We start from the raw sequence: 15,408 nt of genomic DNA, 5'->3' as shown, positions 1-15,408 counted from the left end.
ATATAAAACCCTGAAAGAGAAAAATTTTCAACCAAGAATTGTATACCTGGTAAAATTGTCCCTCACATATGATGGTGAAATTAGGAGACTCCCAGATAAGCAGAAACCAAGGGAATTTAAAACCAGACCAACCTTGCAAGAGATATTAAAGGGGGTCCTTTGAATAGAGAACAAAAAATAGCAAATAACAACCGACCATTATTAGACAAGATGACATTAACCCAGAAACCACAGCTATGGACATATCCAAAGTAAAATAAGCTTACAAGATTATAAGCAGGGAACCAGGGACTTCAAATTGGCAAATGAGGAAAACTGCAAACTAAAAGAGGGAAAATACTGTGTACTTACAGAACTTCTAAATGGTGGGGAAGTCAAGAGAGTTGCAAGATAGAACAGACTATTCCAAACTTAGGGAGAAAAGTATAAATCACAGGGTAACCTCAAAGAAAAATGATAAACCTTCACATCACAATAAAAAAGTAGACAAGCACAAATATTCAGCAAATACTAAAACAACAGCAACAAAGGAAATGATAACATGATTCATGAACATAATGAGCTCAGCACAGAAAATAATATGAAATAAAGAAACTAGGGACACCATGAAAAAATACATAACAAAATGGCAGTAACCAATTCATACTTGGCAATAGTTACACTGAAAGTTAATGGATTAAACGCACCATTCAAGAGATGGAGAGTTGCAGATCAGATGAGAAAACAAAATCCATCAATATGCTATCTACAAGAGACACACCTTAGAGACAAAGACAAAAATAGATTAAAAATCAAAGGTTAGAAAAATATATATCAAGCTAATGGCAAGCGTAAAACAGCAGGAGTGGCAATATTAATTTCTGATCAAATTGACTTTAAAACAACAACCACCATACAAGACAAGGAAGAACATTATATAATGATTAAAGGAACAATTGAACAAGAAGATATAATCATAATAAATCTCTATGGAAAGTGCCCCAAAATACATAAATCAGACTTTAAAAGAGTTGAAAAGGCAAATAGATAACTCCACAGTCATAGTAGGAGAATTTAATACACCACTTTCAATGAAACATAGAACAACCAGAAAGAAACTCAACAAACATACAGAAGAGATAAACAATACAATCCACCAACTTGACCTTATAGACACCTACAGAGTACTTCACCCAACAACAGCACAATATACATTCTTTTCCAGTGCACATGGAAAATTTTCCATGATAGACCATATGTTAGGACATAAAGCAAGCCTTCATAAATTTATAAACATTGAAATACTGTAAAACATCTTCTCAGACCACAATGCTATCAAATTAGATGTCAACAATAGGAAGATCAATGAAAAGGAGTAAACACATGGAAACTGAACAACACCGTGCTTAAAAAAGACTGTTTAAGAGAAAAAATAAAAAGTAAAATTGAAAAATTTCTTGAATGAAAACACACATGCCAAATCTTTGGGACACAGCTGGATAGGTAAGCAGTGATCAGAGGCCAATTTATAGCAATAAATGCACACATTAAAAAAGAAGAAAGAGCCAAAATCAACACTTTAAACCAACATCTCCAACAAATAGAGAAAGAACAGCAAGAAAAGCCTACACTCACCAGAAGAAAGGAAATAATCAAGATTCGAGCAGAAATCAATGAAACAGAAGATAGAAAGACAATAGAAAAAATCAACGAGAGTAGAAGTTGGTTTTTTGAAAAGATTAATAAAATTGACAAGCCACTGGCAATTTAGCAAAGGAAAAGAGGGAGAGAATACAAATAACATGAATGAGAAACGAAATGAGTGACATCACAACAAAACCAACTGAAATAAAAAGGATAATATCAGGATACTATGAAGAACTGGACTCCAACAAATTTGAAAATCTGGAAGAAATGGAAATGTTTCTAGAAACACACCACTTTCCTAAACTAACACAGATTGATGTGGAAAAGTTGAATAGATCCATAACAAAAGAAGAAATTGAAAAAGTCATTAAAAAATTACCAACAAAAAAAGACCTGGCCCAGACAGTTTCACTGTAGAATTCTACCAAACATTCAGAAAAGAACTGACACCATTCCTGCTCAAACTATTCCAAAATATAGAAAAGAATGGAATCCTCCCTAACTCATTTTATGAAGCAAGCGTAACCTTGATACCAAAACCAGGTAAGGACATCTCTCAAAAAGAAAACTACAGACCAATATCCCTCATGAATAGAGATGCAAAAATCTTCAACAAAATCCTAGCCAATAGACTCAACAACATATCAAGAAAATCATTCATTGTGACCAAGTGGTGTACATATTAGGTATGCAAGGATGGTTCAATATTAGAAAAACAAACAACATCATCCACCACATAAATAAAACAGAGAAAAAGAACCATATGATCATATCAATTGATGCAGAAAAGGCATTTGATAAAATCCAACACCCATTCTAGATCAAAACTCTCAGCAAAATAGGAATAGAAAGGACATTCCTCAACATAATGAAGGGCATTTATGCAAAACCAACAGCCAACATTATTCTCAATGGAGAGAGACTGAAACCTTTCCCTTGAGAACAGGAACCAGACAAGGATGCCCTCTATCACCACTTCTATTCAACATTGTACTGGAAGTCTTGCCAGGGCAATAAGGCAACAACGGGAAATCAAAGGCATCCAAATTGGTAAGGAAGAAGTCAAACTATCCCTATTTGCTGACGATATGATCCTATACCTAGAAAACTCAAGAGACTCAGTCAAAAATCTACTGGAACTAATTGAGAGATTCAGCATCATGGCAGGATATAAGATCAGCATCCAGAAATCTGTTGGATTCCTCTACATCAGCAAAGAGATTGCTGAAAAAGAAATAAGGAAACCAATACTATTTACAACAGCTACCAAAAAAATTAAATACTTGGGAATAAATCTTACCAGGGGCACAAAAGACCTGTACAAAGAAAACTACAAAAAAAAAGAAAAGAAAACTACTTCAGGAAACCACAAGAGATGTACATAAGTGGAAGAATATCCCATGCTTGTGGACAGGAAGATTGAACATTGTGAAAATGTCAGTTCTACCCAAAGCAACCTATGCATTCAATGCAATCCCAATCCATATCCCATCAAAAATTTTTAAGAATATGGAAAAAACAGTCACTAACTTTATTTGGAAAGGAAATAGACTTTGGATAAACAAAGCACTATTGAAGGAGAAGAACAAAGTAGGAGGTCTCATACTGCCGGATCTCAAAACCTACTACACAGCCATAGTAGTCAAAACTGCCTGATATTGGTACAATGACAGACACGTAGACCAATGGAATAGAATTGAGAACTCAGAAATAGATCCATTGACCTATGGTCTGCTGATCTTTGACAAAGGACTGAAATCCTTTAAATGGAGAAGACAATGTTTGTTTAATAAATGGTGCTAGCAAAACTGGAGACCCATTTGCACAAAAATGAAACAAGATTTGTACCTCAGACCACACACAAAAACGAACTCCAGATGGATCAAAGACTTAAATGTGAAACCTAAACCTATAGAGTTCCTCAAGGAAAAACTAGGGGCAAATTTAGGGGCTCTGATATATGGCATAGGAGCTCTGGTAGCATAGTGGCTAAGGCACTTGACTGCTCACCAGAAGGCTGGCGGTTCAAACCCACCAGACACTCCTTGGTAGGAAGGTTGGGCAATCCTACTTCCATAGTGATACTGCCTCGGAAACCCAAGGAGGGGTCACTATGAGTCGGGGCCGAACTCGACGGCACATAACAACAACAACAACAACAATATATGGCACAAATATACTATCAAATATAACTCAAAATGCACAAACAACGGAAGAGAAACCAGATGATTGGGACTTTCTAAAAATTAAATTTTTATGTGCTTCCAAAGACTTCTCCAAAAAAGTCAAAAGAGAACTTATAGATCTGGAAAGAATATTCGGCAATGACATATCTGACAAGGGACTTCAATAACAAAAAGACAAATAATCCAATTTAAAAATGGGCAGAAGACATGAATAGACACTTCACCAAGGAGGATATTCAGGCAGCCAACACACATATGAAGAAATGCTCACAATCATTAGCCATTAGAGAGATGTAAATCAAAACAACAATGAGATACCATCTTGCCCCAGCACTACCAGTAAAGTTCAACAAGACAGGAAATAACAGATGCAGGGGACAATGCAGAGATGTAAAATGGTACAATCACTGTGAAAAGCAGTATGATGATGATTCCTTAAAAAATTGGAAACAGAAATACCATTTGATCCAGACATTCCATTATTAGGTATATATCCTAAAGAAGTGAGATCCATGACAAGAATAGACATAGGCACACCCATGTTCATTGCAGCACTCTTTACAATAACCAAAAGGTGGAAACAACGTAGGTATCCATCAACTGAGGAATGGATAACCAAACTATGGTACATACACACAATGGAATACTATGCAACGCTAAAGAATAATGTAGAATCTGCAAAACACTGCATAGTGTGGATGAACTTGGAGGACATTATGCTGAGTGAAATAAGTCAATCACAGAAAGGCAAATATTGTATTAGTCCATTATTGTAAAAGTCAAGGAACAGCTTATCTATTGAAGGAAATTTTCTTTGTTGGTTACCAGGGGTGGGAGCGGAGGGGAGGGAACACTGTTAGATATGTAGAGATAAGTATTGATTTGGGTGAAGAGAAGAGCAATGTACCAAATGTGAGTGATCAACACGGTGGCATTGAGGAAGAGGAAGACATAGAGAGGTACATGGGAGGTGCAGACAACAAAGATGAACCCTTTTGCATATACAGTACTGCGTTGTCAGTGAAGGCAAACACAGGTATACGGGTGGATAGATGGGTGGACAGGTGGACAGGCTGAACTATAGGTATGTCTATGCAGCAGGGAGTGTACCCAAGACCATGTATAGGGTTGGCAGACAAGTGTATTTGTATGTTCTGACATAATTCCCAGGGGTATGGTAGAGCTGACAAGGACAAGTTTGTAGTCATTTCTTGGTCACAGCCAGCTACCCAGAGGGAGCAAGTAGTTGAACCTGTGGGCTCAGGACCATAGTCGCAAGGGACATCAAGCTCATTTGGCATAACATTCTACACAAAACATTGTTCCATCTCCTACTTTGGCGGGTAGTGACTGGGATCTTCAAAGCTTGCAAGTGGCCACCTAGATGCATTGATGGGTCTTTCCTCATCCAGAGCAAAGAAGAACGAAGAAAATCAAAGATTCATGGAAACAATTAGTTCCTGTGACTGGTACATCATGCAATCCTCAGCCAGTATGACTATGAGACCAGAAAAACTAAACGGTTCCTGGCTACCACTGTTAACCGCTCAGAGGGGCATCTATGGTGGAGGTCCTGGATAGAGAGGGAGAACAATGTGGAACAAAACTCAAAATCATTTGGCGGAAAATAAAAAAAGGGAGACTGGGTTTGCTGGTCTGATTGAGCCTGGTGGAACCAATGAGACTATGGTCCCTAGCTGTCCTTCAGGTCTGGAATTGAACCCACATCTATGGCTTCCAGTGAAACAAAAGACAGGCATATGAGCTGAACATTTATCCGAGGTAGATGAACTCCTTGGAGAGAACAATCATGCAAGAACGAAAGGCTGTTTATGCACAGGGACACAGCTCAGGGGGCAGGAGTGCGTGGAGGGATGGACACAGTGAAGAGGTAACTATCAGGAGGAAGTGGGAGGGGAGCTGTTGCATTAGGGTAAATTGTAGTCAATGTCATGAAACAACGTGTGTGTGAACTGCTCTTTTAACTTTCACCCGAATCACAATAAAAAGTTTGATAAAAACAGTATTACACACAAATCAAATTGCGTTATTTTAACATGGTAAGCAAGATAAATAGAAAACAACTTATTTGCAGCAACATATTCCCTGAGAATATGCTGCATAAGGGAGTTTCAGATAATCCTTTATGCCCTGACCCCCTTTGGGAACACGTGTGTAGCGGGAGTGGGGTTCTGATCACAAAGAAAAAAATATTTCCTTAATATTTTAATATGTTAATTATTTACACACAGCTGTGAGTATGAGCTAAAGGTTACTTCCTCATCATAGCAGATGCAGAAATAAAGAGTAGTCTCAGATCCAAAATCAGCCATTTTACTTGTGCCAAGCGCTTCATTTTAAATGCTCTTGATCATTACAGTTACAGGAAATGGATAGTAAAATCACTCCATAGAATGTTTAGTAGAATGTTAATGTGGGCAGAACAGTGAGGAAAGCACTGCAGTGAATGCTAAGGAAATCAAGGCTGTTTGATGATTTGCTGCTTTCCCAGGGAAAAAGATAATGAACCACATCATCAGCATCATTATATACCAGGGATAGGAAAACCTATTCTATAAATGTCCAGAGAGCAAATATTTTACACTTTGTTGACTCTTCAGTCTCTGTTGCAACTATTCAAATCTGACATTGCAAAACAAAAGCATCCATAGACGATATGTAAGTTGGTATAGCTGTGTGCTAATAAAACTTTATTTTCAAAAATAGGCAAGAGGCTAGTGGGTTGTAGTTTACTGACCCTTATTAAATTCTGTAGGAGCTCTGGTAGCATAGTGGCTAAAGCACTTGACTGCTAACCAGAAGGCTGGTGGTTCAAACCCACCAGTTGGGGCCGACTCAAAGACACATAACAACAACAACAACAACATTAAATTCTGTCACATGCCTTAAAGCATTACATATGATAACATAAGCCATCCTAGGTGGGTTCATTATATACTTTATTTTGTTCAAAATTTCACATAATTCTCCCTTTAATTTTGCCATACCTGACTCCTTACCCTTGACCTTCCAAAGTTCTGTTGATATTGTTTGTGCAAAAGTGTTCAGAGCAGTGGTCTTTAAGATGTAACCTACCTCTCATGAATTATCACACCCTACTTGCTTATTACCACAGTACTAAAATTTCTGAAGGAGCTCTGGTAGTGTGGTGCCTAGGGCACTTGACTGCTAACCAGAAGACTGGTGGTTCAAACCCACCAGCCACTCCTCGGAAGGAAAGTTGGGCAATCTACTTCCTTAGTGATACTGCCTCAGAAACCCAAGGAGGGGTTGCTATGAGTCAAGTCTGACTCGATGGCACATAACAACAACAACAACAAATTTCTGAAGTTAATATTATTGTTTTAGCAATTAGTCTTAAAGAAGTTAAATGACTTACTGAAGATTATACAAATAATAAATTTTGGAATGAAGACTGAAATTCTGGTTTTTCTGACACTAATGCTCAGGCCGTTAGCCATTATTGCATACTGAATCACCACCCACCTACCCACCGCCATGGAGTCTATTCCAACTCACAGCAACTTTATAGGACAAAGTAGGAGTGCCCTGTAGGGTTTCTAAGGCGATAATTTTTTGTGCAAGCAGACTGCCTCATCTTTCTCCTGTGGAGGAGCTAGTAGGTTCAAACCACTGACCAGAGCTCTATTCTGAATTGCCAGTGTGGATATTATCTAACCTGAAATTGGGTTTAAGGTGCAAATGCAACCATTATATTTGAATGGATATTTACCAAATATCTTTTTGACTCTGCTCTATAATTGACCTCACTTTCAGGGCAATTGATATTCTTAAGTTTTAGCATCATCACATTTTGAAGAGCCTTTTAATGTTATATGTAGGCCATAACTTGAAAGAAAGTCTGATAATCTGCTTCCGAAAAGCAGCCAATGAAAACTTTGTGGATCACAACCCAACTGTCTGATCCTATTGTGCATGGGGTTACCCTGAATCAGCAGATGACTCAATGGCAGCTAATAGCCAACAGCAAATCTATGTTTACACTACTAATTGGTAAGTGCAATATTAGTTGTGCAATTCTAGAATTTATCACAAAACTATTTTGTAGTAATTTGTGAATTGGAACTGACTTGACAGAACACAACAACAATAACATCCAGTGTCTAACTCCCCCTGTGCATAGGCAAGTCCTTTTTCCTGTCTGGACCTTAATTTTCCCCTCTGAATTAGGAGTCTTGGTGTATATATATATACAGTAGCTCTGGTGGCATAATGCCTAAGGCATTTGACTGCCTACCAGAAGGCTGTCAGTTCAAACCCACCAGTCACTCCTCAGAAGGAAGGTTGGCCAATCTACTTCCATGGTGATACCGCCTCAGAAATCCAAGGAGGGGTCTCTATGAGGTGGATTCAACTCAATGGCAGTGAGTTTGAGTATATGTGTGTGTATATATATATATATATGTGTGTGTGTGTGTGTGTGTGTGTGTGCATGTGTGTGTGTATGCATATATATGTGTGTGTCTATATACACTTATACATATATATAATCAAGAAGGCTATATTTCAATTTTAAATTCTAACTTTATAACAATATGGAATTCTTCCTCCAAGTTTTCCACCCTTATGGAGACAATGCCATGTGTTTTTCTGTGGTTACAGAATGGACACATCTTCTGTTGGTACATATGTTAAGCCAAATGTCCAACTTTGTAGTATTTATGACTTTAAAAATTAAAGAAAGAATCATTGCAAACCACAGAGGAGAAATTAATACCTGTGATCACCAACATTTCTAAAGTAATATTAAATGAAATCAAAAATAATAATGTTTTCAGAGAGTTCACATATGACTATCTGAAAATGGGAGGGGAAAATGAAAGTTGATAAAATGAGGCTTGTTAAATCAGAGAATACAAGCAGATCTGTACAGATGGGAACATCAGTGACAAGCACCATGCATGTTTTCAAGTCAGATGGAAAGCCACTGAAAATAGATCAGAAAGCACAGCAGCCTGACAAGGGTGCATTTGAAAGAACAGAATTTAAACTCACATTCAATGCAATAAAAGGCTCCTTACCCTAATAAGATATGACTCTGATATGTTCATCATTCAGAAAACAAGAGGAGCCAGGCAAAGTAGAGAACAATGGCATGCAATAAACACATCAACAAATAAAGGCGTTCCAGTCTTTCCCGAGTACTGCTAAATCCAATCAATACCTGCTTCAGATTAAATGTTTACCACTCATAGTGAAATTAAAAAAGTGAGGACTTCTTTCATGAAGCTGCCTTGGTTTAATTTAAAGGATAGTGTTATTTTCTTAGATTATACCCTTACTTTATGTTGTTGTTGCTGAAAGTTGTTTGTGTGTGATTTGGGTGAAAATTTACAGAGCAAATTCACTTTCCATACAGCAGTTCACATACACTTTGTCTCATGACATTGACCACAATTCACCACAATGCAACAGCTCCCCTCCCACTTCCTCCTGACAGTCACCTCTTCCCTGTGTTCATCCTTCCATACACCCCTGCCCCCTGAGCCGTCTCCCTGTGCATAAACAGCCCTTCTGAAAGTTCTTTTTATATATATATGAAATGACAAAAAGTAAATGACAGCTGGCTTTGCTTTCTTCTTTATCATCTTTACTTGACAGTAAAAGTAAATTTGGCAGTTTTCTATCAATTCCATAAAAATGTAGTTGAAATTATTTTGGTTATTAAATCCAAAAGATCTGGGGGGGCCTACCTTACCGTGAGATACTTGGATGTTGTTACTTTGCAGATCTTTATAATAGTTTCATTTCTGAGGGCTTGTTTGGATCAGACATTTTACATTTGTCACTTATCATCTTTCTGCCAATCCTCCTGCAAATGGCAAGACATGTATTGTTTATAAATGAGGATGCTGAAGTTCATAGAAGTTAAGAGATAAGTCCAAGATCAAACAGCTAGCAAAATAGCCACCCCCAAGAGCTCTGTCCTTTCTCATAGGCAACACAGTATCCAATATCTGATCACATGTTGACAGAAATCTCAGTGGCTGACTATAGAAAATGGGCTAAAATCATTTTTTACTTTAAAGGAATACAAACAGTAAATAACTGACATACACTCATTTCACAGGCCACCTTTATGACTCAAATGTTAACATTTCTCCAAACAGCAAAAAAGTTGTAAATGCTGCTTTGTTGTTGTTATATACACCCAAACACCTCATCAGATTTGGTTCGTTGGTTTGGAGGTTTAGGGTCATGATTTCACCGGCCCTTCCCGTTAATTGGTCTAATGATATGTTTAGTACTTCTGTTCTATTACCTAGTTTGTTGCCTAGTGCCTATGGTGTTAAAAGCTAACAAGCAGTCTTCCAAGGCACAACAATTGGTTCTTTTCACCTGGAGCAACAGAGGAGAAGGAAAGGCAGGAAAAGGAGGAGGTAATGGAATGTGTTGCTAATTGCCTCTATGAACAGCTGTCTCCCTTGCCATGAGACCAGAAGAATGGATGGTGTCCATGTACCAGTACTGAACACTTTGATCAAAGATTCTATAGAATAATCCTAATCAAAGCGAGGGAAATACAGAACTGAATTTCAAATTCTCTTGGAAGCCAGACTTAAGGATCTATGGAGTATGGATGAACCCCTGAAACTACTGCCCTGAGATAATCTTTAACTCTTAAACTAAAAATATCCCCTGAAATGAACAATAGTTTAGTTTAGTTTATTTAAAAAAAAAAAAAAAAAAAAAGATCTGCCTTGAAACGAATGGTCCTTTAAGAGCTATCTATATGGAATCAAACTGATAACAGCAACTTGAAACTTTGGATAAGAACTTTAAGAGGCAGTAAGTTGATGTTAATAAGGGAGGAACAACTCAGAAAAGGAGAGTGAGAATGGTTGCACAACTTGAAGAAAATAATCAATGTCACTGAGTGTTATGTATAGAAACTGTTGAATTGATTTATGTTTTGGTGTGTCTATTCTCAACAATAACAAAATAAATAAAATTTAGAAAAAAGTAACTTGTAAGTGAGTTTAAATGTTTATGTGTCTTAATATGGCTCAATTTATCAGAACTCTCTGTAGCATTTTGGATATACTCCATTTTGGAAGAGTTGAGAAAACAGTTGGCAGCATTTTATGCATTTTATTTTAATTTAGAGAGGGGACATTTGAGATCTGCAATTAAAAAGAGGTTTGGCTGTGATGAACTGGTGTAATTCACAATTTAAACTCATTTGAAGAAAATAACAACAGTCACATTTGCTTGGGGGTGGGAAATGGAATGCACAACAACGGGAAAAAATAGCTCACTGATGAGTACTACAGATTAGAATTAAAAAGGCAGAGCAGGCATCCATGGGCATTTGTTTGACATTTTACAAAATAGAATGGAGACTTTGCTTAACAATATTTTGAAAGGGATTCATGCAAGTAGCTTTGATAATGATAGCCTGCATGCAGCTACATCTAAACTGTAATGATGGGTGGAGTAATGAAAGAGGGAAATATTTCACATTAGATTGTTAAATTCAGAATGTGAGCTGGAGCACTGAGTGGCATGAAATATGTGGGAACAGTAACCCTAGAGGGAATCTTTCCATTCTGTCCTTTCAGAGATGAAAACTCAGAATTCTGCAGCTTGAGATTTTAAATCCTAGAGAAATTATAAATGGACTGGCTTAATCAGAGAGTCATTCTGCATCTTCAAAGCTAATATTTACCCACACAGTGGTTTCCAAGAAAGCCTATGTCCTTGTGAGGCCTATTGCAGCATTCTCTATCTGAAAAATCCTCTAGCATTGAGCTTGAAAAAGACAATGCCAACTTGTTTTGGAGCCATGAAAAAGAGGATAAAGTTAGGATTCGTTTTCCATGTAATGAACTACAGCTATGGCTCAATGCTTTGAATGATAGTTTGAAAAATCAAAATGCAGATTTGCTTCTTGGGAGGGATTGGTTTCCCCCTCTGCATACTTTCTATCATGAAGGTTAGGCCAAGAGGCTGAGGCAGTTTATCCCAGGGAAGGAGAAAATATGATCTAAGAGCAGATATTTCCAGGTCCTAAAGGACTAACTGGAAGGGTCTTGAGGATTAAAGAAACAAAGGACAAGAATCCAAATCACTGAGTTTTGCAAGCCATGCCTAGTGGATACCATCTTAAGATACCAACATACTGGGTAATATAAGCTAGATCTAGTAAAAGCCAGTTTTAAGGACTTTCACTCTAAATACCAGGATGATATAAGAGCTCATTCAAAGGAATTGCCCCAAAAAGAAGGACCAGTGACTTGGAAGGGCAAGAATCCATAACAGCCTTGCTCAATACAAATATCATGCACAGCAAATATATAATTCAAAATTTTCTATTAGCCACATTTTGAAAAAGAAGAAAATGGTAAAATTTGTTTTCGTAATACATCTTATTTAACCCACTATCTCTAAAACAGGAGCTCTGGTAGCGTAGTGCCTAATGCCCTCAACTGCAACCAGAAGGCTGACGGTTCAAACCCACCATCCACTCCTAGGAAGGAAGGTTGGGCAATCTACTTCCGTGGTGATACTGCCTCAGAAACCCATGGAGGGGTCGCTATGAGTTGGGGTCAACTCGACGGCACATAACAACAGCAACAATCTCTAAAATAGGAGGGAGCTCTAGTGGCATGAGTCGGGGCCGACTCGACGGCACATAACAACAACAACAACAACTAGTGGCATAGTGCCTAAGGCATTTGACTGCTAACCAGAAGGCTGGTGGTTCAAATCCACCAGCCACTCCAGGGAAGGAAAATTAGGCAATCTACTTCTGTAGAGATAACGTCTCAGAAATCCAAGGAGGGGGCGCTCTGAGTCAGGATCGACTTAACGGCAGTAAGTTTGGTTTTGGTTTTATCTCTGAAATATTATCATTTCAATACGTAATCAGTAAGAATACTATTAATCAGATATTTTACATCTTTGAAATCCAGTGTACATATCCTTGGGTTTCATTTACAGAACATCTCAGTTCAGACTAGCCACATTTCAAGTTCTCATTAGCCACATGAATTAGATAGCACACTAATTTAGCATAAACTGTGTTTAAACCTAGGTTTCCATTTTTAAAAGTAGTAATAACAGTAGTAAAAAAAATAGATAGACCTGTTTGCTTGTTTTTCTGCTACAAATCTGGAAAAAATTCATTAGGGAGATAAGAATTAGAAAATAAAGTCATTTGATTATTTTATTTACTTATTTGATAGTTCTGAGTTGATGTATTGACAATCCAACACTACTACACATGAGTCTATTGAGAGTCCACCATGTTGTGGGCATTGGCTTATACTGGAAACATAAAGATGAATAACACACTAAATTGCTCATGAAGCTGAGGAGTGGTCCCATAATATAAAATAGAGACATAATAGAATATAAATAGAGATTTCAAGAAGCAACAGTGTAGGAACTCAAGGAAGGCAGAATTAATTTTGCTATAGTATCTTAGGCTGTATAGTCCATGAGGGCTGAAACCATATGTGTCTTAATCACCACTTTCTCAACAGCACTTGACATAGGGTTCAATAAAATGTACTGAATGAGTGAGTGAGTGAGTGAATGGGAGGGAGGAAAGGAGGTAGGAAGTAAATGAATGAATGAGTGAGTGCTGGTACGAGAGAACCAGGCAAGGAAAGACCTCATATATGATATGGTGTTTTAATTTGGTTTTGAAGAATTAACAGCTTTTCACCTGAGAGCTGAATACTCAAAACCAAAAGATCCCAGCGTCCTGCATGGTGAAGATTTAGGGCACATTCAGTCAATGGCATTTCATATTATGAGTCAGAGTGTAGGTGAAAACAGAAGATGAGATGAAAAAGGTAGTTTGGGGCCAGATGGTGAAAATTGTAGATTTTTTTATGAATTATTTGTAGGATTAGTCTATTCAAGCCACCTGCTGATAGCACTACAGTGTGGTAAAAATTCCCGCAATGCTAAAACAGACTTCTGTACCATATTGATCTCCTGTTTTTAGAGCTTTCAGAAAGCAATCAACCATCAGACAGCCAAATGGTGGTAAACTACTGTATACATTCTTCAGAGCCTACTGTACATTGCTATTGAATTTTTCCCATCTCAGTTAACTATTTTTCCCCTTCTCAATAAACTTATTTAGAGCACAATATAAGCAGTGAATAAAATGAAAATGTTCTGGGTTACATTTCACCTCAAAATAATAGAAAGAGATTTGTAAAATAGGGAGAGGAGTGGCAATCTTCATTCACTGCTCTCATCAAGCCTCCCTTCAAGGATTTTTATGTACTGAAATGATACCAAACACACCATCCAACTGGAGATATTAATGCATAAATCCCAGGAATGCATCTGGAAATGTTTGGGCTATAAAAAAATAGAATGTTCCTGACTAATATGGTACTTTATAAATTCAATGTGCATATGGCAACAGCAAGTTTAGAGAGTGGCAATAAACAAACAGAAAAAAATGGAGAAATTTATGAAGTCTATAAAAGCAGTTATTCCAACATTTGAGTAATTGGAAATTTGATTATGGCTTACACAATTTGGGTCCATGTTAAAACAGAGATGGTGCAATGTAACGTTTAATAAAATAAACTTCAAAGACATATAAGCAAGGGTCCCAGTATGGGTTCCTTTTCTTAATAGAAAGCGACACACCTCTCTGATTCTCATTTTTTTTTTTTTTTTGTCATCTGTAAAATGAGGAAATAATAACAATACCAAAGTTTGTAATGAAGGGTAAGATACTTAAAGAAGTGTCTGACAAATGGTAAGAGCTCAATAAATGGTAGATAGCATAGTATCATCTTTTTATTGAGCATGTATTAATGAGCTCAAAGCTCTCACTACTGTGGAGTCAATTGTGACACATAGCGAGCCCTCCTTGGGTTTCCTTGGGTTTACAAGGAGGAATCTCTATGGAAGTAGATTGCCCAACCTTCTTGGTTCTGAAAATTCCGAAGTACAAAATCTGACTTCTTATAGATAGAATTGGGTCCCAAAAAACTGTGTCATAAATCCTACCCCTATGTCTGTGGTTATAATCTCCTTTGAAAATGGATTTTCTTTGAGTTGTTAATAAGACAGTATTAGAGTAGGGTATGGGAGCTTTGGTGGTGTAGTGCCTAAGGTATTTGACTGCTAACCAGAAGGCTGGTGGTTCAAACCCACCAAAGAAGGCTAGTGGTTCAAATCCACCAGTCACTCCTCGGAAGGAAGACTGGACAATCTACTTCTGATTGCCTCAGAAGCCCAAGGAAGCATTGCTAGAGTCACAGTCAACTCCAAGACAGTGAGTTTGGTTTGTTTTTTGAGTGTAGGGTGTGTCTTAAGTAAATCTCAAGAGACTGACTCCTAAACAGTGAGAAAACAAATATCTGTTTGTTAAAGCCACACACTTGTGGTATTTCTGTTGTAGTCATGTCTAGATAACTAAGACATGACTTGAAAAATTTGATTGTCTAATCTATCCACTATTTTCTATAATTATATATCATTATATAGACTTAGAATAGATAATCTATACAGTAATGGTAGCATTTTCTTTTGCTGTTTCACATGCTACAGACTTTCTCAACCTTGGCACTCTTGG

Source organism: Orycteropus afer, unplaced genomic scaffold (genome assembly GCF_000298275.1).
Source record: "Orycteropus afer afer isolate SDZICR_OR568_19922 unplaced genomic scaffold, OryAfe1.0 scaffold00149, whole genome shotgun sequence".
Lineage (NCBI taxonomy): Eukaryota > Metazoa > Chordata > Mammalia > Tubulidentata > Orycteropodidae > Orycteropus > Orycteropus afer.
Note: the sequence above shows the minus strand (reverse complement) of the source record.